The 24,583-nt window shown below is 47.0% G+C and overlaps 1 protein-coding gene across 1 annotated transcript in view; it reads left to right on the forward strand.

The window, feature by feature from the left end:
• The first annotated feature begins 19,192 nt into the window (after positions 1-19,192).
• LOC148535483 (interferon regulatory factor 3-like) overlaps positions 19,193-24,583 on the forward strand; it is a 32,814-nt gene continuing 27,423 nt past the window's right edge. The window contains exon 1 of the mRNA XM_088462582.1: positions 19,193-19,277. The gene's annotated coding sequence lies outside the window, so the exon portion shown is untranslated. The remainder of the gene's footprint in view (positions 19,278-24,583) is intronic.

A 24,583-nucleotide genomic window follows, 5' to 3' on the forward strand; every position in this document is an offset into this window, starting at 1 on the left:
TCTGAGCATTGGCTGACGCCTCCTCTATGGGACTCCAAGGACACAGTGTTATTTCCACACTCACCAATTGGGTGTCTGTCCCTTTAATTTTTAAACGGAAAGTTTTCCTCTTGCTGCAACTTCAGTGTGTGTGGATGCCCGCATCCTCCACCATATTGTGACACAGTCAGGTTAGGGGGTCCCTCTCCTGGGTAGAGGACTCCTTCCTTTCACACACAGCAGCTGGGAAACAGTACGCCAGACTGGATTCGAGTATAAGCTGGTCGGCGCCAGTCTTTATTGTACAATGTCAGAAATAATATAAAGAAAACATAAACATAAATCCTAGCCCTGTCGGGGCACTAACTTCACAGGTGGTTCCCTCACTACCAGAACCTGGCAGGGCCTAATGCCCTCACCAGCAACAAAAGCACAGCACAACACTCACGGATAGGTTTTCAAGTGTCTCTGAGCAAACTCCCTGTCTGCTCTCCCAGGTGAGACACTCAGCCCTAAACACACTAGGCTTATATTGGCCACTCTCAGGTGGAAACCCTAACAAGCCTGTTACCAGGCTGCGAGAACCAAAACCTGGAGTGGCCGTGGGTGGAGCCCTCCCTCTCCTCTCACCCACAACCCCCAGGTCCCAAACCAGCTTTTCAAAAAGCCGAAACTCAAGCCTGCTACACTGCAGACTTTTTCCTGGGGGTTTAAAACACATAAGACAGGAATCTGGGACAAATGTACCTGCCACAGACCACTTTACCAATGATCCTATCACAAAGCGATACTGGAGTATCTTCACCGCTGGAATGACCACAGTGTTTGCATTCAGAAAGGAGTGAATGAAGGGATGTATGAGGCAGTTCTAGGCCATAGAGATCATCTCAAAATTCCCCAAATAGTGAATGTTGGGCAGACTGAGAAAGAAAAAATGGCTGCTACTAACCTCCGCTAATTACTATATAGCAAGCTTATGTATAGTAGAGACACACGGGGTAAATTTCCCAAGGCAGTGTATGACAAGTTTATAGTTACCCGCCGCCTGTATTCACCTGCTGGACGTCTCACCCACCAGCGGACTGCCACGGGCGATCCGCGTCATGTGACCAGGAGCGGAGCCACAGGCAAGGCCAGGGACCTGCCAACTATGCCAGGCCTCAGCATATTATAATCAAACAGCCTCTTGCCGGTTCCCAGGTATGCTCGTCGGGATGTCTAGGGGTGCACTATATGAATACCCTTAAATTGCTAGAGAGAAATAATCGCTGTCCAGACAATAATTGTGGTTCCAACACACAAAAAGTTCTTATTGCAATAAAAGAAAGTTACACACTTTCATCTAGCACAATTAGCGCAAAGACAATTAAATACAGAATATACGATACAGCCCAATACATACGCGTGCGCACTTGTCCCAGCATACAGTCAACAGTCCAGAAGCCTGTGGTCATCCAAGAAGAATGGCTGTATACTAGAACCAGTATGCAAGCTATATACCCTCCCAGAACCATTGGGTCTTGTTCGTGGACATTCTGGTATGATGCAGGTCATTGGACAGTTCATATAGCATCACTAGGGGTATGTCCCAGTTCCTCAGATGTTGCTTTGTGTGGTTTTCCCGCCAAAAAACTGTTTTAAACTAGTAAAAAACACTTCATACAGCTTCACATTCTTACCACTATTTTCATATAGTTCATATCTTGCGAACGCATGATGCAATTTCCTTGTGGGTCGAACCGGATATCTGCAAATAAACAGTGATTTAGAATGGTACCAAACATGATATATCTACTTGCTTATGTACCTTAAATATCGTATACATTACATTTCCCAACATAAGTATTCGCTAAAATAACCTCTAATATTAAGCTTTTAATGTGGAGGAACCTTTTTATAAGTTTTGGTATGTGTAAGTCTGAGAATCTTGCATAAAGGCGCTAATATGCGTCGTGTGTTTATGTGTAGAGTGCTTTGATAAATAGCGCAACTGTGCGCTGTGTATCTTATATATTTTATGTTTTATTTAATGTGCGTATGGGGTATGGTAGGACTTTCAACAATATGCGGTAGCAATGCAGACGCATAACGCTAATAATTGCATATAGCATCGCACACAATGGTTTCATGCTGACGACGCAAGATGGCATCGTCAGGGGCAACACAAGATGGCGTCACCCGATATTAGCTTAAGATCTGGTCTCAGCCAATCATCTGGCTTCTACAGTCCACCCTTTGATAGCAAACAATACGCTATCACACTCTGGTCTTAAATTTATTCAGTCATACACTATGAAATATTATTTAAAGTTATGTTATGGGATGGCGCAATGTGGTCATTAAACCATCAATAATGTGTCCCTGGAAGGGACATAAAACTACCCTTATACGCACACCGCGGATCTCGGCAGACCATGGGAAAGATGTAGGGATGCACCTAACCTATAAAAGGAAGTCTTGAAGGGGATAGGGACTGTCACAAACTCACGGGTGGATAGTGGATGCTACCCGTATTCAGGAATTGGCTAGACCTATTCCTGAGGCGCGGAGTCTAATGTGCCGGCGGTTTTCACCAGAGTCCCTTGCAAGAGGGTATGGACTTGGCTGCGTCCGACACACAGGTCGCGGCCCTCAGGTTAGGTTTCCCTATACAGGTGCTGGCACTTGGTCGGTATACAGGAGACTTTGAGTGACTTAGCCTCTTAGCTGGGTCAGAACCAAACGGACGAAGTGGTACCAGGGAGCAGACGTAAATGGGTCACAGGGAATAGCCGAGGTCAGAACCAGATATCAACGTAGAACCAGGGGTCAGGCAGAATCAGAGTCATAAAACACGCCAAGGGTCAGAACCAATCATCAGGATATGCACAGGAACGCTGGAGTATGGTAATGGAGCCTATACTCTGGCACTGGAGTGCTCCCAGGAACTTCCTTTTATAGGTCAGGGTTCAAACTAGCCCCAATCAGCGCTTCCATTTACAGGTGCCTGTCCCTGTAAATGTTAAACAGAGCGGTGCGCGCTTCTAAGGAAGCCGCGGCCGCCTGCACACATCCGCCAGGGGAGAAGAGGAGCAGCTGACAGCTGTCACACACCAGCCCGGACTGCAGCGTTGCCAGACCAGGTAAGGGCAACCTGGATTCAGCGGCGCTGTGACAGGGACTTACATTATTTAGGATGTTTAAAATAACATTTAATAATACATTTCATGCTTAGCTAAATCTATACATCATCTGATGGTACATTCTAGTTCAGGATTGTAATACAGTTCTTCATTTACCTTAGTATGCATACTATTACTACGAACCACCATCATAATTTTATTCTCCCGGTTTACCTTTGTATTACATTTTCCACACTTCAACACAGCAGGAACACATCTGACACATAACCCAATAACTAAGATGACAGCCAATATGAGGATCAGGAGTTTACCTACACTAGCAACCATTTGCTGGACCCACTCTCCTAGACCGGAGAACAATTTTACAGGGTTCAACCACGAGAACCACTCTTCTACCTTATCCTCTACATCAGTCAATGAGGCATTATGGTTCTTTCGAAATTCCCATTTCAGCTGCAGAATCTCATCCATCTTCCAGTCTATCACCTCCTTGAGATCGCCAGTATTATTTGTGATGTAAATGCAACACTTGACACCAATTTGGGTGGCCAGAGTCACACAGTAACAGCTGTTAAATAATTTAATACTAGTCTATGTTGCACAAGTTATTTCTTATAGGCCTGCAGCTCCTTACCAGTGTACCTGAATGTGTCATCATACATCTCGGTGATATTATTTATTAATTTAGCAAGGTCGTGGATGTATCTAAAATTTAAAGTACCCCGAGCGATCCTGGTGGGATCTAATGCTACCAAAATTTGGAAGCCAGTTGTTTCGCTAATGTGCCACTGTGTGGCTGTATGTACATCACCAGGTATCATATTACTTTTGTCTCTGTGTTCATACTGTGTGTGAAGATATGGTGATGGTGTGTTTTTGTGAATACCAAGCATTTCACCATGTGTAAGGGTCATAACCTCTGGGAGTACCCTTCCCAGATAACATAAACCTTCAGAACTCGGAATGAGCCACTTGTACGCTTTCCTTCCACATATAAAATACACATCGTCTGGGAGTACATAAGGGATAGAATTCATCATTATCATCGGGCACAATTCTCTAACAAATAATCCTACCCCAGATTTTCCCATTTGGCTGGTACACGATTTAGGTTGTACAAAAACTGCACAGTACCCTTCAGGTACTCTGCCAACCATTACCTTGGGAGAACTGTGGCCCTGATTCAAAGCCGAATGCTCTGACAGAGCGCTCGCTCTGAATCAGGGCCGTCCTTCTTAACATTTAGAGCGTCCTACTGACCACTCACAGCTATAGCGAGTGGCCAGGAAGATGGTCGTGATGGTCAAGACCATCGCGACCATTGGGCTTGCGACGAGACCCTTGTGGTAGGGCCTCCGTCTGGGCAGCCACGCCCCCGGCATGCCCACCAAAGGGGGCGTGCTGTCACTCACCATCGACAGCATGCCCCCTTTGGTACGAGACCCGGAGCGACAGCTTGCCTGTCGCTATCCGGGTCTCGCGCATGCGCACGATGGAGCCTGCTCCGTCATGCACATGCGCACTGGGCCAACATCAACCCGCTTGCGAGCGCTCAGCACTCGTGGGCGGGTCTGAATCAGGCCCTAAGTGTATACTTATCCTGGAAGTGTCTTCCATTGGTAATGTTGCATATAAGTCCACCATCTGCTGGTTCATTATCAGCTCTGTGTGAGAAGGTCATTGTCTGATTGTTCCCGGACACCTCCCAATTTCCTGGTTTATTGGAATTGGTGATGTTTAAACATAACAGGGATCTATCCACTTGGTACTGGTGGAGCTTAAAATTTGGAGGCTTGGACTTAACGAATTTCCCGTCCAGTGTTTTCCCCTTAAGTAGTCCAAGAACCTCAGAGACATTTAATGGGAGTGGTACTAAACCTACATTATGTTGTCCCTGAGGCACATGAGTGCAAACCCAACACTCAGTCTGGTTTAAGACCTTACCCACCTTGGAATGGTACTCCTCTAAAGCTCGCACTTGACAGGTCTATGTAATCTGCCTCGACTCCGCCTTGTATCTCCACCTCACTTTCTGCAGTGAGTGGAATGGACCCAGGTATCTGTCTCTGCCACTTTCAAGGATGTCGTACTTGTCAGCAACACTTGATACGGACCTTCCCACCGATCTGTCAGACAACCTGAACATAAGAAATTTCTGATCATAACAAATTCTCCAGGTTCAACATCATAAGCTTGTTTCTGGCATATCAGGTGACAACAATTTCAATTTCTGCTGCTGCTGTTTCAACTGTTTACTCATTGTTATAAGATACTTTACAGTAACCTCGTTGTTACTCTTCAAGTCTTCCTGTGGACTTACAATCAGATAAGGTTGTCTCCCGAACAGTATCTCAAAGGGGGACAAATTAAGAGGGGGTCTAGGAGTTGTCCTGATGCTATGAAGGACTAGTTGTAATGCTTCTGACCAACCTAGTCCAGTTTCAGCCATGATCTTACTCAATTTGTTTTTAATATTACCATTCATCCTCTCCACCTTGGCACTGCCTTGCGATCGATAGGGGGTGTGAAGTCTACTATTAATACCCATTAACTTACACATTTTCTGGAAGACGTCACCAGTGAAATTAGTACTCTTATCACTTTCTATGATTTTAGGGATACCGTACCTGCATACAAATTCCTGAACGATCTTTTTAGCAGTAAACGCAGGAGTATTAGTGGCAGCTGGATATGCCTCTACCCAATTAGAAAACACATCTGTACAAACTAATACATACTTGAGATTCCTGCAGGGTGGTAATTGGATGAAATCAATTTGTATTACCTGAAAAGGTCCGTCTGTCGGAGGGATGTGAGATAGCTCAGTTGGTATTGTCTTCCCGACATTCTTCCTCAAGCAGGTCAGGCATGACATTGCCCTTTTCTCAGCTTGAGAAGAAAAGCCTGGTGCACACCAATATGCTCTGACCAACTTGCACATACCTTGTTTACCTAGGTGAGTCAGACCATGTGCTGCCTCAGCCAAGCTTGGGTAGTATGCCTTGGGAGCCACCGGCTTACCTTCTCCAGAGTCCAGAGGACTCTTGCCCACATCCCTTGGATCTCCAGACTGCCTTTTCCTGAATGGAACACAAATTTTGCATCTCAATTAATTTCTGCATATCAATCATTTGAAAAACCATCATTTTATCAACTGGTATGTTAATTCTTAACCCTGCTGCAAATTTGGCAGCTTTGTCTGCACTATTATTGCCCAGTGACACCAGATCTTCTTCACATGTATGGGCTTTACATTTGATGACAGCTACTGCCTTTGGTAGTTGGATCGCTGTCAATAGTCCTTTTATATTTTTTAAGCATGCTACTGGTGTGCCTGCTGCTGTCATAAAATTTCTAAGACGCCATAGAGCTCCGAAATCATGTACAACCTCAAAGGCCTAGAGTCAGTGTATATGTTAGATTTGCCTTCTACCAACTCACACGCTCTTCTTAGTGCCACTAGCTCCACCACTTGGGCCGAGTGAGGTGGACCAAGGGGTTTGGCTTCTATAACGTCCTCGTCATTTACCACAGTATAACCTGTACATAACTCTCCAGTGTCAGTTTGTATATGACAACTCCTATCCGTGTAAAATGTCACATCTCATTTTCTAAAGGTGTATCATGTATGTCAGGTCGTCTGATTCAAATATTCCATACAATCATGTGCATCAGTATACCTGCAGAACTCACCTTCCACCAGCAACTCACCTCTCTCCACCCTTTGTGCATCCTGAGGCACATATGGTAAATACTTTGCTGGGTTTAACGTACTGCACCGTTTAATGGTGATATTTGCAGGTGCTATTAGAGCTAGTTCCCATTTCATGAACCTAGCTGAGGAAACATGTCTGGTTTGGGCAGAATTCAGCAAAGCAGATACAGCATGGGGTGTATAAACAATCATATCATGGCCTAATACTACATCCTCACTCTTACTGACCAAAAGAGCCGTTGCTGCTACACTTCTTAAACACGTTGGGAGTGATCTTGCCACAGGGTCCAATTGTGCACTGTAGTATGCTACGGGTCTACTAGCATCACCATGTTTTTGTGTGAGGACACCTGCTGCGCAGCCATTAGCCTCCGTACAATATAAATAAAAAGGTTTTTCGTAATCTGGTATTCCCAATGCAAGTGCTCTTGTCAGACTATCCTTAAGGTTAAGGAAAGCCTGCTCTGTTTCCTCAGTGTGTGTTCAAGAAACTAAGTCCTGCAATGGTAAAGCCAAAATAGAAGAAACCTGGGATCCATGATCTGCAGTATCCACATATGCCCAAGAAGATACGGATTTGCTGTTGGTTTTGCGGCAGTGTCATGGTCTGCATGTCCCGGATTCTGTCAGTAGTCAGATGTTGTAGCCCCTGGGTTAGGCAGTGTCCCAAGTATTTAACCCTGGTCTGGCATGGCTGTAATTTGTCTTTAGCAACCTTGTGTCCTGTCTCTGAGAGATGAAGCAACAGTAGTTTAGTATCATTTAAACATGATATAAATGAATCAGAGCACAACAACAAATCGTCTACATATTATATTAGAACAGATCCATTGGCCGGTTGAAAAGATTGTAAACAGTCATGTAAGGCCTGGGAGAAGATACTGGGGCTGTCTATGAAGCCCTGGGGCAACCGTGTCCATGTGTATTGTACCCCCTTGTGTGTGAAGGCGAATAAATAATGACAGTCAGGATGTAGAGGGACAGAGAAGAAGGCAGAACAGAGGTCAATAACAGTAGAATGGGTAGCATTTTGTGGGATCTGCATGAGAATGACAGCTGGATTTGGCACTACAGTGAATTGGCTCTCAACTACCTTATTAACCCCTCTAAGGTCCTGTACTAGCCTATAACCCCTCCCACCACTCTTCTTCACAGGAAAGATGAGACTGTTGGCTACACTAGCTGTACGGACTAAAATCCCCCGCTGGAGCAATCTCTCAATTATGGGATACACCCCGAGCTCCACCTCTGGTTTTAAAGGGTACTGAGGGATTTTTGGAGCCTGTCTTCCCACCTTTAAGTTGATCATTACAGGAGCTACATTTGCCATTAATCCAGTGTCCTGTCCATCTTGGGTCCAAAGGGAACCCGGTATTTGAGATAACATCTCCTTTACCTGGGATGGACTTTGCTCTAGGATGGTAGAGTGAAGCTTTAACCTTTGTGGAGTGTCCAATATATCCCTTACCTCATGCACAACTCTCTCTGGGATATCTAAAAATATACCATCAGGGGTACAATAAATTACACATCCCATTTTACATAACAAATCCCTTGTCAGTAGGTTAGTATAAGCCACTGCTGCCAGGAGAAAGGAATGCCTGGTATGCAATGGCCCGATAGTAACCTCTGCAGATTTGGTTAAAGGATAATGCTGTACTTTACCTGTTACACCCATTCTGGTACTGTCTTGCAGGTCACCTGTTAATTAGATGGAGATTTTAACACTGATCTGGTTGCCCCTGTGTCTACAAGAAAAGTATGTTTAGTACCAGCTACATCAACCGTCATTATAGGTTCTTCCCTAGTATCCCCAGTTAACCTGACTGGCTGTAGACTACAGGTGTGACCTGACCCCTAGAGCTGACTGTCCTGCTCCAATAAAGCATTTACTGCCACTATGCGAGCAGGCGATTGCTGGAAGTTTCCTGCATTCTGGGGATGTTTTGGAGCTCCCTGGTTAGGTGGCCCCTGTTTCCATGCTTTACAGTCCCTAATTAGGTGTCCCTTCTGGTTGCAGTTATAACACTTTCGTGGTAGGTATGATTTGAAAGGTATAAAACTTAAAAACCAAGCGCTTACGCAAAGTAAATAGAAAAGACAGACTTTAAAATATCCAAATTGAAGCTGTAATTATAGCTGTTTCTATGGATATCAATAGATTTTATGCTAAGCATAGCAATGGCTCCACCTCAATAAGGGATCTATGCCCTGTAAATACTATTAAAAACAAACTTACATTTATTGAAACTGTAATGTTTATAGTCTTTTCAGACCAATTGGTGGAGTAGTTGATTAAAACAGCAGTGTCCCGATGTTAATAGTCCGTGTAGCCAACCTCTAACTGTCCCTACTTTACTGCTCCTCTCTCCGGGGTATCCTCTGTGTGTCTGCTGACTGCGGTGCTTGGTGAAGGTAATAGCCATCACGCGGTGGGACCCGCACTGATGGGGGATCGCTGAGTACTTTCTCCCTCCGGGGATTCCTCTGCGCGGCGCTGCTCTCACACTGCGTGGAGCCCGCGGCACAGGGTGATGACGTCAGACGCCGGGCGGCTCTCTCGGATATGGTGACAGACCTGCTGTTGAAGTTCCTTAAGTCCTCCTTAACTCTCCAACGCGTTTCGAACCTGATGTGGTTCTTTTTCCAGGATGAGTGTGGTAGTTATTTAACTGCCTTTAAATACTAGATTTTATTATCCAAACAGGAAAGGGTAAAACCGGAAATCCTCAAAAATTTGCGGCAAAAGTACGGTCTGTGGAATCAGGCAGGGTCAATATTGGGAGCGAATAGTGCGGGTGCATCTGGTAAACCCGTGTAGGATTGTAACACTAACTCGTTTTCTTTGACGAGTGTTGCTCTAAATGCCAACTGGGCAAATTTCTGGACCTCGGAGTTACTTTTTAAGGCCCAGTGTGTGGCATATAATTTAGTCGGTGGTGTTTTTCCTGCTAAAGCCACCCTGGCCATCTGAATCTCGCTTTATTGCTGAGGCAGAGGTTCTGGTAATTTCCTCTGATACCCAGTCTACAGAGGAAGAGTGGCCATGGTCCCTATGGGAAATGTGCGACTGTCTGCTACGGACAATTCCAGGGAATGGAGGAATGACACCTGAGCACAGGGCCGGATTGGGACTAAAAATAGGCCCTGAAATTTTAAAGCACACAGGCCCACCTTGGTGTCAGTATCTGGTTCCTGGCAGGGACTCCTCCCATTACTATTCCTGACTCCTCCCACTGCCTAGTCTATGCTCTTACACAATAATTAATATTAGAACAACGTAAAAGTGTACATTATTCTCTGTATTAAAACAGAGCACAACCTGCATAGCCAGATATTTCGTATTTGGTTGGTTCAGTTAGATAAGGCTGGAGCTACATTGGTGTAGATCACACCCAAAGAAAAGGTAAAGCAGTTTCCCAATTGACCAAATACTAGCTTAGCAGTTGTAGAGGATTAGATAGGGATCACTGTAGCTTTTTTAGGACAGTGGGTGCAGAACACAGAGAAGAACACATCTGTGTACACCAAAGCAGAGCTGTTACTACACAGACAAGTACCAAGAAACAAAAAAACAGATGTGGGCTCGCTGGGAAGGGGCGTGACCCCACAATAGTACCCCCAATTCAAATTATGCCACACAGTAGTGCCCCTTCGTCACATTACACACACAATAGTGCCCCTCATTCACGTTACACCACACAGTAATGCCCCTTATGCCATACTATGCCCCCGGCAGCTGTCCAGCACATCAAAGGGATGGGCTCCTTTTGGAGCTGCTGTCCCTGCAGGTGTCAAATTACGTATTCCAGCGATAGGTTTGCGTCTTGCAATGCGATCATGGGTGGTAATGTCATGCCCAGCTCGCATTGCAATTGCAATAGTTAATAAATGGGGCCCCAAATAATACCCCAGGCAGAGGTGGTTTGGGAAATTGAAATGGCCATGGAAAAATTTCCTGCACCCGATGTAGACAAGACAAAATCAACAGTAGGCGGGGCCCAACAAAAACGTTAGTGGGACTAGCAAACTATTTCCCTAGCAACATTACAATATGTCAAGCATGCCAATAATGACTTTAAACTAAATATGTGGTCAAACACTCCGATAATCCAAACAACGTCTTAGATAAGACACTAATGGCAATGTATAATAGTAAATATAAAACAGTAAGATAGTTCTCTATTATGCATGCATTTAGTCCTAAAAGCCCTCTATGCCAAGTACTGTATATCACATCCTTGCCACTCATAAGTACACATTACATGAGCACAGAAATAGAAAAACACTTTAAACAATACACATAACATATTTATATCAATTAAAAATATTTATAAATTTACACTTAATATATGGTAACACCGGAATAGGGTGTGGGTAAAGGCCAGATCCATGCAAAGTATATTGAAAAAACCTGATCCATAAGAAACATTGAAAAAGCTGGATCCAGACTAATTTCCCACACGTGCACACCCAGAAAATCTGGATCCACACTCATTTCCCACACGTGCACACCCAGAAAAGCTGGATCCAGACTAATTTCCCACACGTGCACACCCAGAAAAGCTGGATCCACACTAATTTCCCACACGTGCACACCCAGAAAATCTGGATCCACACTAATTTCCCACACGTGCACACCCAGAAAATCTGGATCCACACTAATTTCCCACACGTGCACACCCAGAAAAGCTGGATCCACACTAATTTCCCACACGTGCACACCCAGAAAAGCTGGATCCACACTAATTTCCCACACGTGCACACCCAGAAAAGCTGGATCCACACTAATTTCCCACACGTGCACACCCAGAAAAGCTGGATCCACACTAATTTCCCACACGTGCACACCCAGAAAATCTGGATCCACACTAATTTCCCACACGTGCACACCCAGAAAAGCTGGATCCACACTAATTTCCCACACGTGCACACCCAGAAAAGCTGGATCCACACTAATTTCCCACACGTGCACACCCAGAAAAGCTGGATCCACACTAATTTCCCACACGTGCACACCCTGAAAAGCTGGATCCACACTAATTTCCCACACGTGCACACCCAGAAAAGCTGGATCCACACTAATTTCCCACACGTGCACACCCAGAAAAGCTGGATCCATACTAAATATATAGGAATAGATGGTTACACACTGAGGACCTGTTTCTGAGTCGCATGCTATGCCGATAAGAATGCAAACAGCCAATGTTTTTTCATCACCGCGCATGTCCTGATTGTCTGCCCACAGAGACGCAGGTTTGTACACAGGGTGTTGGAATTATATTAAGCATATATTAAGCATTCCTGTACAGCGACTGGTAAATAACAGGGGGTGTGGAAAATCCAACACGTGCAGATGTTGCGTCTTATAGGAGTGTAGCTGGAAGCGGCTACGTACAGAGACACAGCAGCCTACATAGGAGGCCTTACTCAGATGGAGTAACTGCACCTCCCATAGGTAATGTAGCAACTTTAGATGCTGCGAGTGGGCGTCTCAGTCCTTGTAAATTTGGGCGCATGCTTGTACACCAGGGAAGAGATTTTTAGCAGCATTGCATCTGCGTCAGTTTCATAATCAGGCCCTAAATATACGGAAAAAGAGGAATTTATATGAATTTAGTATGGATCCATCTGTTTCTCCTCTCTTTCCTCTTACTCCATCTCTCACTTCCCGTTCTCTCATCCCCATATCTCTCCTCCCATCACTACTTCTCTCTCTGATATTCTACATCCTCTTTCTCTGATCCCGCTTCTTTGCCTCTTCCATCCCTTGTTTTGCTCTTTCCCCCTGTCACTGTCCTGCCCTTCTATGTCTATAGGCCAAATGTAATGGGGTGAGAGTTTAGAAAATGTGAGAGTTTAGCAGTAACTCTCACATTGGTCGAGTTTTATGCTCAAAATGGGAAAACATCTGGATGAGAGTTAAAATCATGAGAGTTTTTGAGTCTGAAAAACATGCGAGTTTGCCTGTTCTGACTCTATTACATTGGCCAAGGTTAATAGTGTGGGAGTTTACTGCTAAACTGTCACATTTTCTAAACTCTCACCCCATTACATTTGGCCCCAGGTTTTTGTTTCCATTCTGCCCCTTTCTTATTAATTTTGTGTGATGGAGAAAACTGAGGGTGATTGTGTTACTTACGCTGGACATTTACTATACAATTGTCTGTCTGATCCACCCGTTATCAACTGACCGGCCAGTTAATTGTACAGTGTTTGCACGTGACCGATCAGAAAATATTGACTGGTCAAACATGCCGGAGGGGGAGTTACGGAGAGGGTGAGGGGGAGTTACGGAGAGGGGGAGGGGGGGGTTACAGGGAGGGTGAGGATGGGGACACTGAGGGGGGTTACAGGGAGAGTAAGGGCTGGCACACTGGGGAGGGCTTACAGGGAGGGAGAGGGAAGATTGGGGGATACAGGGAGGGTGAGGGCTGGGATACTGATTGGGGGTGACAGGAAGGGTGGGGGCTTGGTCACTGATTAGGGGTTACCGGGAAGGTGGGGGCTGAGACACTGATTGTGGGTTACAGGGAGGGTGAGAACTGGGACACTGATTGGGGGTTAAAGGGAGGGTGAGGACAGGGAAACACTGATTGTGGGTTACTGAGTGGGGGTTAAAGGAAGGGTGAGGACGGGGACACTGATTTGGGGTTTACAGGGAAGGTGGGGGCTGGGACACTGATTGGGGATTACAGGGGAGTGAGGGCTGGGACACTGAGGGGGGTTACAAGGAGGGTGGGGGCTGGGAGACTGAGGGGGGTTACAGGGAGGGTGGGGGCTGGGACACTGATTGGGGTTACAGGGAGCATGGGGCTGGGACACTGATTGGGGTCACAGGGAAGGTGGGGGCTGGGACACTGATTGGGGTTACAGGGAGGGTGGGGGCTGGGACACTGATTGGGGGTTACAGGGAGGGTGGGGCTGGGACACTGATTGGGGGTGACAGGGAGGGTGAGGGCTGGGATACTGAGGGGGAGATACAGTGATTATATATATTATAAATGAAGGAGACCAGAATTTCGCAACAGATTTAAAAGGAAAATAAAGTGCACACACTTACCTGATAGTGTTTGGTAGTGCGCCCTCTCCTCTCCTCTTCAGGGTCCAGGACATGCAGCTGTCTCATTGGGTCTGTCTCCTCCTGCTCCTGTATTAGCGCACTGCTGCTCCTCTAGTCTTCGGCACTTCCACAAACTCGCAAAGCAGGCAGGGGGCGTGTCAGAACGTACTGTACATGTTACTAGAGGTCCCGCTGGTCCTCTAGTGTCTGCTGGCAGGACATGGCCAGTGGACAGTAGAGGACCAGCGGGATCTCTAGTAACATTACAGTTTATGTGCAATAAATGTCTTCTCTCAGGCGGTGGCCATTTTGGGATAGACATTTTTAATAGCATCCATGCGGACGGGGGAAGTATACCTTTCCATGCGGACGGCCAGACCGGCCCACTTGACCAACGGTCCTTCTGGCATTTGCCAGACGTGCCAGATGGTCAGTCCGGTATGCAGTCGGGAAGCCGGCGGACCTAATCCCGACAGAAGGCTTCCCGACTGCTTAATCCCGACAAGGCACTAATGATAGGTGTTGAAATCCCGACGCCTGTCATTAGACCTACGCCGGAAGCCCGACACCCGGTTTACCGATCGAAGGTAAGCTGGGCGCGGACAGCCGCGGGGGGGGAGGGTTAGGTTTAGGGCTCCCGGGGGGGGGGGATTTAGGGTTAGGCACCCCCCCGGGAGGTTAGGTTCAGGCTAGGGGAAGGAGAGATTAGGGTTAGGCACCCCCACAGGTTTAGGCTGCGAAGAAAGGTGGAGTTTGGTTTAGGCACTTAAAGGGGGGTTAGGCAGGGCCGCAACTAGGGGGGGGGCTAGAGGTGCACATGCACCGGGTGCCAGAATGCAGGGGGTGAAAAAAGGCAGACTTACGGTGGCTTGGGGGCTGCAGATTAAGAAAACGGCCATCCAAAAATGGCTGCCGCCGAGAAGGAGACAGATGCTAGAGGTCCTTACTGGTCCTCTAGTGTCTGTCTCCTCCTTGGCGACGGCCATTTTTGGATGGCCATTTTCAGCAGATTCCATGCGGACTAGCCATCCACATGGACTCTGCTGAAAACAGCCATCCAAAAATGGCTGCAGCCGAGGAGGAGACAGACACTAGAGGTCCTACTGGACCTCTAGTGTCTATTAGGCCAGCGGAAGTGCCGGGAGCAGATGCTGAAAGCTGCATCTTCTCCCATGAAACTCCTTGGCAACGAGCATAAACCCCATGGCAACGAGCATAAACCCCATGGCAATGAGCAGGTAACCCCTGGCAACGAGCATGTAACCCCTGGCCACGAGCATAAACCCCATGGCAACGAGCATAAACCCCATGGCAATGAGCATGTAACCCATCGCAACGAGCATGTAACCCCTGGCAATGAGCATAAACCCCATGGCAACGAGTAGGTAACCCCTGGCAATGAGCACGTAACCCCTGGCCACGAGCATAAACCGCATGGCAAAAAGCATGTAACCCCTGGCAACGAGCATGTAACCCCTGGCAACGAGCATAAACCCCATGGCAACGAGTATGTAACCCCTGGCAACAAGCATAAACCCCCTGGCAATGAGCATAATCCCCCTGGCAACGAGCATAAACCCCATGGCAACGAGCAGGAAACCCCTGGCAATGAGCATAAACCCCATGGCATTGAGCATGTAACCCCTGGCAATGAGCATGTGTGATACCCTAAACTATTAGTTTATTCACAATGTAATCAGACAACATAGTATAACAGTAAAGACAGAGATAGTGAATAATTTCTTATGATTATTTTACTTTGCAAGAACAAAGAAACACTTGGTAATATTCATATATCAACAATGTATTTCAGTAGACAGTAACACACACATTAACACTCTCGTTTATTTTATTCTTCCGGAACCTGAAGATCACCAGCGAACTCTGGACTTCGAACCTGCAAACTATAAATGGGTAAGTATTCTCTAGTGGCAATTATCAAATGACTAATTTTGCAATTCCCTTAACATCTCTAAAATATATACAAACAACCTCACGTGAGTAGGATAAGGTTACATCAAGAATACAATTGCAAACTTGTTTTACTTTTCTATATACCTGTTTAGGAAAACGTTTTCCTCACACCACTGCTCTTTACAAGTCTTATACAATGCTAGTTCAGCGCTGAAATAGTTAATAGGGTGCACCCTTCGTTGCCCGGGATATGAAGAACAGTTCTTTGGGAATGATTTAACTGCCAATCTACTCTGTATTTGCCAAGTCCTGTACAGATGTTCTTATACTGTTCCAGCTACAGTACTTGTCTGTATTTAATGCAACACTGTAATCCTCTGTATATTATCCTGCTGCGATGGTGTTGGTGCTACTGTCAGTTCCTTCTCTGCTTAGCAACCTTAGTTCATAGCGAGAGTATTACAAGTGCTGGCACTGAAGTGTCCACCTAACACTGCTGGTACCTGTTGTACCTAACCTCCAATATGCGGTATCAGGGGGTTACTCTTACTATTATGAATGCAGTCTATAAACCCCAGGCTGATCTCTGCAGGGACTGCTGTGCATATGTAACTGTGGACAACTGTAGGCCTCCAGTTAATAGGCGCTAATGTCACTGAGTGTCTATTTGGGAGGTTGCAGCACTTTTCTTACCCCTCCAGTATCAGCTCTCAACCTCCGGCTCCTTTACAAGCTCAGTCTCTCTATATTTCCGCAGCTCCGCCTGAGGCATTCCCTTAGGGGTCGTCCGACACACCCCTCTTAGGCTGATTGTTCTCAGAACCTCCCCGGATGACACAGCTTAGTCCCATTGGATATTCCCCGCCTCACAGACCTCCGCTGCTCGTCCCGGAGTCTGGCTGCAGCCCTCAGGTAAGCATCAAGGCAGCGCAGCCCCTTCTCCTATCCAGCTACCTCACCAACTGCCCACAGCAACTGCCATTTTTCTCTAGTTCAAATCCTTGAGCCTTCTACAGTACTCACTGGTCCCCTGACGTCCACCACCACTGAGGGGGCAGTGCAAATAGTCCCTGAACATTAATGAAACCAGTGAAATCATGCCCTATATTAGACAATGGCAGGAGTCACATTAATATTTTACATTTTCATAGAGGCACATCAGTGTGGGTAGGAACACAGGGTGTTGGTGGGGTGCCACACATGTAACCCCTGGCAGTGAGCATAAACCCCATAGCAATGAGCATAAACCCCATAGCAACAAGTGTGAAACCCCCTGGCAACGAGCATGAAACCCCCTGGCAATGAGCGTGAAACCCACTGGCAATGAGCATGAAACCCCCTGGCAATGAGCATAAAACCCCTGACAATGAGCAGGTAATTTTAAAGTAATTAGAAGTCTTACTGTGGGGCATAAAATGGTGTCGGGCAAATATGTAAGTGGCACTTTGGTAATAGGTATTACAGTGTGTGGCATAATGTGAAATGGGCATTATGGTGTGTGGAATAATGTAAGTCGCTATACCAGGGACGTTTGACTAGTGTACTGCCTTATGGAGGAGCAAGGACAAAATCCAGGTACGGGAAGGGAGGGGGGCGCAAAATTGCTGCCTTGCACCGGGTGGCAGATATCCTAGTTTCGGCCCTGGGTTAGGGTTAGGCACTTGGGGGGAGGTTAGGGTTAGGCACCTCTAAGGGAGGGTTAGGGGGTAGAATTAGGTTAGTTAGTAATTACCTTAGGACGATCGGGATTTCCTCCTGTGTCGGGCAGCCGCTGTCGGGATTTGAAAATCATACTGATTCTGTCAGTCCGGCCCTGCCTGAGCTGGTCTCCTGGGGCTAAACTTACTTTTATTTTTCTTTGCACTTGTTTTCTTTGGTGAGTTTCCTGAACAGGGAGGTGACTTGTCACAGTGCCGAGGAGATTTTTGTACCTCAGAGTCAGAAGAATCAGAAGTGTCAACACTTCTGAAAGGAAAAGTTTTTTTCTTTTTAGTGTGAATATCCTCTGAAGAGGAAGAAGTAGAGGGGGAAGGTCTTGCCTATTTTCCCCTTAAAACTGCCAGCAATGGAGGACATTGCTGGCAGTTTTGCCAGCCGATGACGACATTGCACGCCGATGACGTCATTTTCGCCTGTTTTGCTTTTACCCCGTATTCAATTTGAAAGTCAATGCAAGGTAATAAGCAGTAAAGTTTCGCCTATGAATAGCAGGCGGAAAAAAGTGCAGAATTGGGGTTTTGCGGTGCAACGTTGCGGGAACCACCCTGCAGCCTTCAGACAGTCCCCCAAAGGTAATCTGTGTCAACATTTAAAAAAAAAACACTTAAGGACACCCCAAAAAATAACTTTGAAAAAGGGGGCAAAAAAAAATGTCGGGGGACAAAGTTAAAAACTAGCGAACTTGAATCTGGGGGGGGGGTACCCAAGTATGCCCCAAGTGTTTTTTTGATTGCAGGTGCTTGCGGCAGGTTTATTTTTCACGATTCTTTCAAATTCACTTTAGCAACTTTTAAATATGCTGACCCCCATTTTGAAGTACCACAAATTTGCTGGGATAAGTTATTTTCTGGAAAAAATACTCCAGAATACTATTCTGCACCACTTACACTAAAACGCTATTTAGCAGCTATTGAGCCCGTTTAAAAACACCAAATACCTTCAGCAAGCCAAATCGGAGGGTACCATAGTGAACCCCCATGTCAGAGCATTATTTTTGGGGGTGTCAGGCTGATTTCCCCAAATCTGACAGTACTTTCCAACTGTTCAAGTTTCGCCGGGTCCCGTTTTTGCGTACTTTCAAATTGAATACGGGGTAAAGCGGGCATGCGCGCGATACTTTTCCACCTACAAAACAGGCGAAGTAGGTGAAAAGTCCGGGACGCTAAAAAGTATCGCTGCTCGGCTCAAATTGAATACGCCTCATTGCCAACCATTTCCGCTCATTCAGCTGCCAGTGGACACTGAGTTGCGTATGTAGTTTATCATAGTTGAGTATATTTGGCCTTGGAGCATATGCAGCGCAGAAAATGGCAAGATCCGTGTGCAACTCTACAACAGCCCCTTAGGCGTGTGGATGTAAGGGTTTTAGGAGTAAGAGGGATCTTTTCATGAAACACTTGCAGCTTTGCATTTCCATAGCCTAATGTGACTGTCATGCCATGCCATAGCAAACAGATGTCATTTCATGTGCAAAACGATGCAAAGTTTATTAAAAACCTCCTGTATTCTATACCTTAAATGATTAATGTATCCGCCTCTATCTGCTCACAGGTCTATACTTGTTTTCATAAACAGAAATTCAGTGGGAATTCCACACAGTGCAATAAGTAACTTCTGCTTCTGCCAACTGAATCACAGCACTGCAGTCACAGTCAGGGGGCAGGGACTAAGAGGAAGGGAGTTCTCAGTAATTGAAACTGAAACCAATTCCTAGAGCTGAGAAGCACATTCGTTGCCTGCTGTATAACTGCAGCAAGACTTCCAGGTAAGGAGCACTGTGGTATATTATCTATAGACATTATGTAGCAGTAATACATGCCAGTCGTTTGAATATTAATATTATAGTAAATAAGTTAGTGTGCAGAAAGCCTGGAGTTCATTCATAGCATTGTACACCAACTCTGCAGATGTACTAGGAAAGGAGAAGTATAGCCTTCATTCAGCTATACAGTGTATAGATGTACGTATAGCCATGTAAAATCAATGTTTGCATAAACCACAGCTGCTTGAAAAATATATTTGTGTTTAATTTGTTTATAAAGATTTACGGTCACGAAGGCTGTGATAAAGTGACATTTTCAGCAGCTGCTCCTGGGAGAACACTGCACTGGGTAAATGAATCACTGTGAGCTATATTAAGTTCGGTATACGTTCAGGAAGCCGACGGACGCAATGCCGACCGCTGGCTTCCAGACTACTTAATCCCGGCGAGGGTTAAATGACAGGCGTCTAAATCTAGATGCCTGTCATTTTACTGATGCTGAGAGACCAGCGCCCGGCATCCTGTTTGAAGGGATGCCGGGCGCGGACAGCCGCTGGGGGGGGTGGGTTAGGTTTAGGGCTCCCGGGGGGGACTTAGGGTTAGGCACCTCCCCCCGGGAGGTTAGGGGGAGGGGGGTTTAGGTGTAGGCACTTAGAGGGGGGATTAGGGTTAGGCACAGGGGGGGGGAGGTAAGGGTTAGGGGGTAAAATTAGGTTACTTTATACTTTCCATGCGCCCGGTGGTAAATCATACCGAAATCATTAAGTTCTCCATATTGACCATATACATACAGATATGTCCTCGTACATTGTTGCTGCAGTTCCGCCAAACAGCTTCTCTCCGTACGACACTGCGCCGGGCATCTGTTTTGAACTTTTTCCCCAAAAGATGTGATGTCACTAAGACGCAGCAGGAGACGGCACTGATTAATTTACTATGCAACGCATATATCTGTGTGCTAATGAATCTGTATATGAAGTACTATGATGCAGCAACCACAGCTTTTTTCCACACCAAGTTCCGTTGTGGTTCGTTTACAGTCTCAGCAGTCGCATACAGCTATACAATCAGCGCAGTCTCTGGGTGTGTCTTAAGGTAGGTACACATTTGCCGACCGCCCGATGCGACGGCCGGTGTTGCCGATGAGCGATATATATCGGGTGGTCGATACACACTGCACGATCCGGCGATCGCCCGCCCGATATGTCGTCCATTGACCTTGCCGACGGAACAACCCTGGTGTTGGCCAGCGGGGCGGCATGCAAAATGCTACGTTACAGTGTCAGCGGCTGTGACACTGTAACGTAGCATTTCGCATGCAGATATAACTGCAGTCGTACATACAATATAATCATTTTAATCAGCAGAAGCTACCTGTGTGCATCCTATTCACATCGCTTTGTGAATAAGTCGTATTTTAAGGGGAAAAGTTGCACGAAAAGACGCTCAGCGATACCGAGTCGCATCACAGCATGGCGCATCTAGAAGAGCTGTTTAACGCGCAAGGAGGCTAGATGTATGTGGACACACCTGTAGCACTGGCTCATGAGCAGCTGCCTAGCCTTAAATGGTGGTGTTAGGTGTAGTACACAGGGGCTGATTTTTTAGTTATTCCTTACGCTATGTAATATAATATCTGATCATTCTTACATCATTAGACAACGGTGCAGTGATTTTTCAACCTTTTTCAACTCGCGGCACACCAATCAAGATTTTAAATTGCCAAGGCACACCATCAGTCCTCCATGGAGAAAACACGCACATTGGTCCCCGCTGGGATAAAAAAAAGACATACATTGGCCCCCGCAGAAGAAAAAAAGTCACATTAACCCCCGCAAAAAATAAAATATATCACTTTGGCCCCCACAGAAAACAAAAACTCATTGGCCCCCCACTTACAAAAACAATCATACTGGTCCCCTCAGAAAGCAAAATAAAACCCATTGGCCCCCAAATGGAAAATAAAACAATCACACTTTTCCACACAGAATACAAAATAATACGAATTGGCTCCCACATGTAAAAAAAACAAAAACACAATCACGTTATCCTCCACAGAAAGCAAAATAATACACATTGGCCCCCACATAAATTAACAGTCACACTGGCCCCCACAGAAAGAAAAAAATACACATTGTCCCCACGTAGAAAAAAAAAAAATTTCCCCAAAGAAAGCAAAATAGTATACATTGGCCCCCACTTAAAAAAAAATCACATTGTCCCCACATAAAAAATACAATTACACTGGCCCCCACTGAAAGCCAAATAATACACAGTGGCCCCTACCTGTCCGTTGCAGAGAAAGGATCTCCCTGCCCTTCAGTTGCCTGCCTAGAGATGGGAATCATTTGGTGTTTCATCGGAAACATCGGTTAAATGGTTTCGATGTTTGATGTTTAACCCTGCAATGTTTTTGATTCAATGTTTCATTACCATCGCAAGATTTCTCCCCCGATGTTTTTCCCTGCTTTTCCAATGTTTTTTTTTTTTGAAACAGGGAATGATTCAGACCTGCTAGCGAGCGCTATGCGCTCACAAGCGGGTCGATGGTGGCCCAGTGCGCATGCGCACGACGGAGCCGGCTGTCGTGCGCATGTGCGAGACCCAGATAGCGACGGTCAAACCGTCGCTCCGGGTCTCGCACCAAAGGGGGCGTGCCGGGGGAGTGGCTGCCCAAACGGAGGCATTCCCATGTGAACGCCTCCGTTTGGGGGCGGCCCCACTGACATCACGAGTGATGTCAGTAGGATAGATTTCGGCTCTGTAAGACCGCAAGGGTCTCGTCGCAAGCCCGATGGTCGCAATGGTCTTGACCATCGCGACCATCTTCCTGGCCGCTCGCTATAGCTATGGGTGGTCACCCACAGCTATGCGAGCGGCCAGGAGGCCGCTCTAAAAAACAAGAAGGCCGGCCCTGATTCAGAGCGAGCGCTCTGTCAGAGCGTCTGGCTCTGAATCAGGCCCACTGTGTGGTGCTGTCACTGCTGTGGGCTTCCAGCTGGCTCTCTTGTTTTATAGTCAGTTACAACTTAAGAATAGAGGGACTGATTCAGACCCGGTCGCAAGCGCTGAGCGCTTGCAACAGGGTCAATGGTGGCCCCGAGCGCATGCGCACGACAGAGCCGGCTCCGTCGTGCGCATGCGCGAGACCGGATAGCAACGGCAATCCGTCGCTCCGGGTCTCGCACCAAAGGGGGCGTGCTGTCGATGTTGAGTGACAGCATGCCCCCTTTGGTGGGAGGGCCGGGGGGGTGGCAGGACAGACGGAGGAGTTCCCATGAGAACGCCTACCGTTTGGGGTGGCCACAGCAATGCGAGCGGCCAGGAGGCCACTCCATATAAAAAAAAAAGACGCCCTGATTCAGAGCGAGCGCTCTGTCAGAGCGTCCGGCTCTGTATCAGGGCCAGAGTACAAAACACTGACTAGGCTATGGCTGCAGTGTGCATGCTGCTGCTGGGGGAGGCGGCTGACAGAGTGAAAGACACTCTGGTCAGCCAATTAGCAGCAGCACATAGGATAGTTCCACCCCTGGCTCATTGTCTCTGGTGCTGCTCTCAGTGAACACTGGTTGGATGCTGGGGTGTCTGGCTACTGTAGCTATTGGTAACTGAGCTGTCAATATCACAGTGTCACTGTCAAGCACTCACTGCATGTGCACTGTGCATGTGACAGACCTAGCGGTGCCTCAGTGTCTGGCGTGACAAGCATCATTGGTGAGGAGCTGAGAGAGCCAGAGGGAAGACTTGAGGAGACAGAGGGTCTGATTCACAGCCGCTCACTCGCGCTGTGCGTTCGCAAGCGGCCCGATGTTCTGTGTACGTGCATGCGCACACTTCGTTCTGCACGTGCGTGAACTACAAACTGCGAACGCATCCCGCTCACTCATCCAGCAAAGACAGCCCAGGGTAATGAGTGATAGGAGAGGCCATTTGTGGGTGGTAACGGGCAGGACACTAATAATGAGGGGTTGGATAGCGCACGCAGGCGTGCCTGAGTGTTTCAACGCCGTTTTAGAGGCGTGCATAATTAACAGGTAGCGTCGTAGCACACGTCACTTGCCTTTTTTTTACACTGATTTCCTCGCAATGCTTGTGGTTTCGGTAAAGCAACCGCAAGCACTGCGTTAGCATCCGATGGTGCTCGATGTACCAATGTTTGAATTAACTTCCTGGAGATGACGTGTTGTTGGTGGGCGGCTCTGCCTGTGCGATTGGGCATACGCTCAGACAAAGTGGCCGCTCGCTAAAACATGGTGGGTGTGCTTATGCCTTGGCAAGCATTCGCTTCCCGTGGCGTCACTTTGACAAATTTGCATACGCATCCAGCGAACGTACGCAGATAGTGAGCGGGTCTGAATCAGGCCCACAGTGTGTTTATCATGGTATAGACAGAGACTTAAGCTGAGGGCGGAGAAGAGACGGAGAGAAAAAAAGTCTGTCAGTGTTACTTGTGTGCGGAGGTGGAGGACATTAAGGTACTGTACCACTATCACCAACAACAGGATCAGCCAGCCAGTGGCGTCACAAGGGGAGTGCGGGCCGCACCCAGGTGTCACCCGCCGAGGGGTGACACCAAGGTGCAGGCTCCCCCTCAGTGACAGGAGGCGGGTGCTGCACTGTAACATCACGTGCAGCACTCGGCTCCTGTCACAGAGATTGACCCTGCACTGCCCGCACCTCCGGCAACCCCCATTGATAACAAAGTACTGGCGGTCTCGGGACGCGAAGCCACGCCCCTTTGCCCGAGGCCACGCCACCTCTGGAGAGGCCACACCCCTTTTCGGCAGAGCACGCGGCTCCGCCGCACTCAAGGCATCCCTCCCCCGCACCGGGTGTCACCGCAGGGAGGGACGCCACTGCAGCCAGCTACACTGCCAGTGCCCTGCCAGCAGTAACACACAACACTTCTGCAATACTGTCTGTCACTAGTAGTGAGTAATGACAATAACAATGACATGGCACCACCCAAAAGTCATTTGTGGAAACACTTTGATAGGAAAGATAATGAGCCCAAAACAGCTATTTGCAGATACTGTAGCAAGAAAATAAAAACATGTGCAAACACATCTAATTTAAAATGCCACCTTGAAAGCAAACACCCTCTTGTGCTGCTTTGTATACAGTCAGGTCCATAAATATTGGGACATTGACAGAAGTTTCAGATTTTGGCCTCTATTCACCACCACAATGGTTTTTAAATGAACCAAACAAGATGTGCTTTAACTGCGGACTTTCAGATTTAATTTGAGGGTAATTACATCCAAATCGGGTGAACGGTGTAGGAATTAAAACAGTTTCAATATGCATCT

The sequence above is a fragment of the Taudactylus pleione genome, unplaced genomic scaffold (genome assembly GCF_031769625.1).
Source record: "Taudactylus pleione unplaced genomic scaffold, aTauple2 ptg000051l, whole genome shotgun sequence".
Classification (NCBI taxonomy): Eukaryota; Metazoa; Chordata; class Amphibia; order Anura; family Myobatrachidae; genus Taudactylus; species Taudactylus pleione.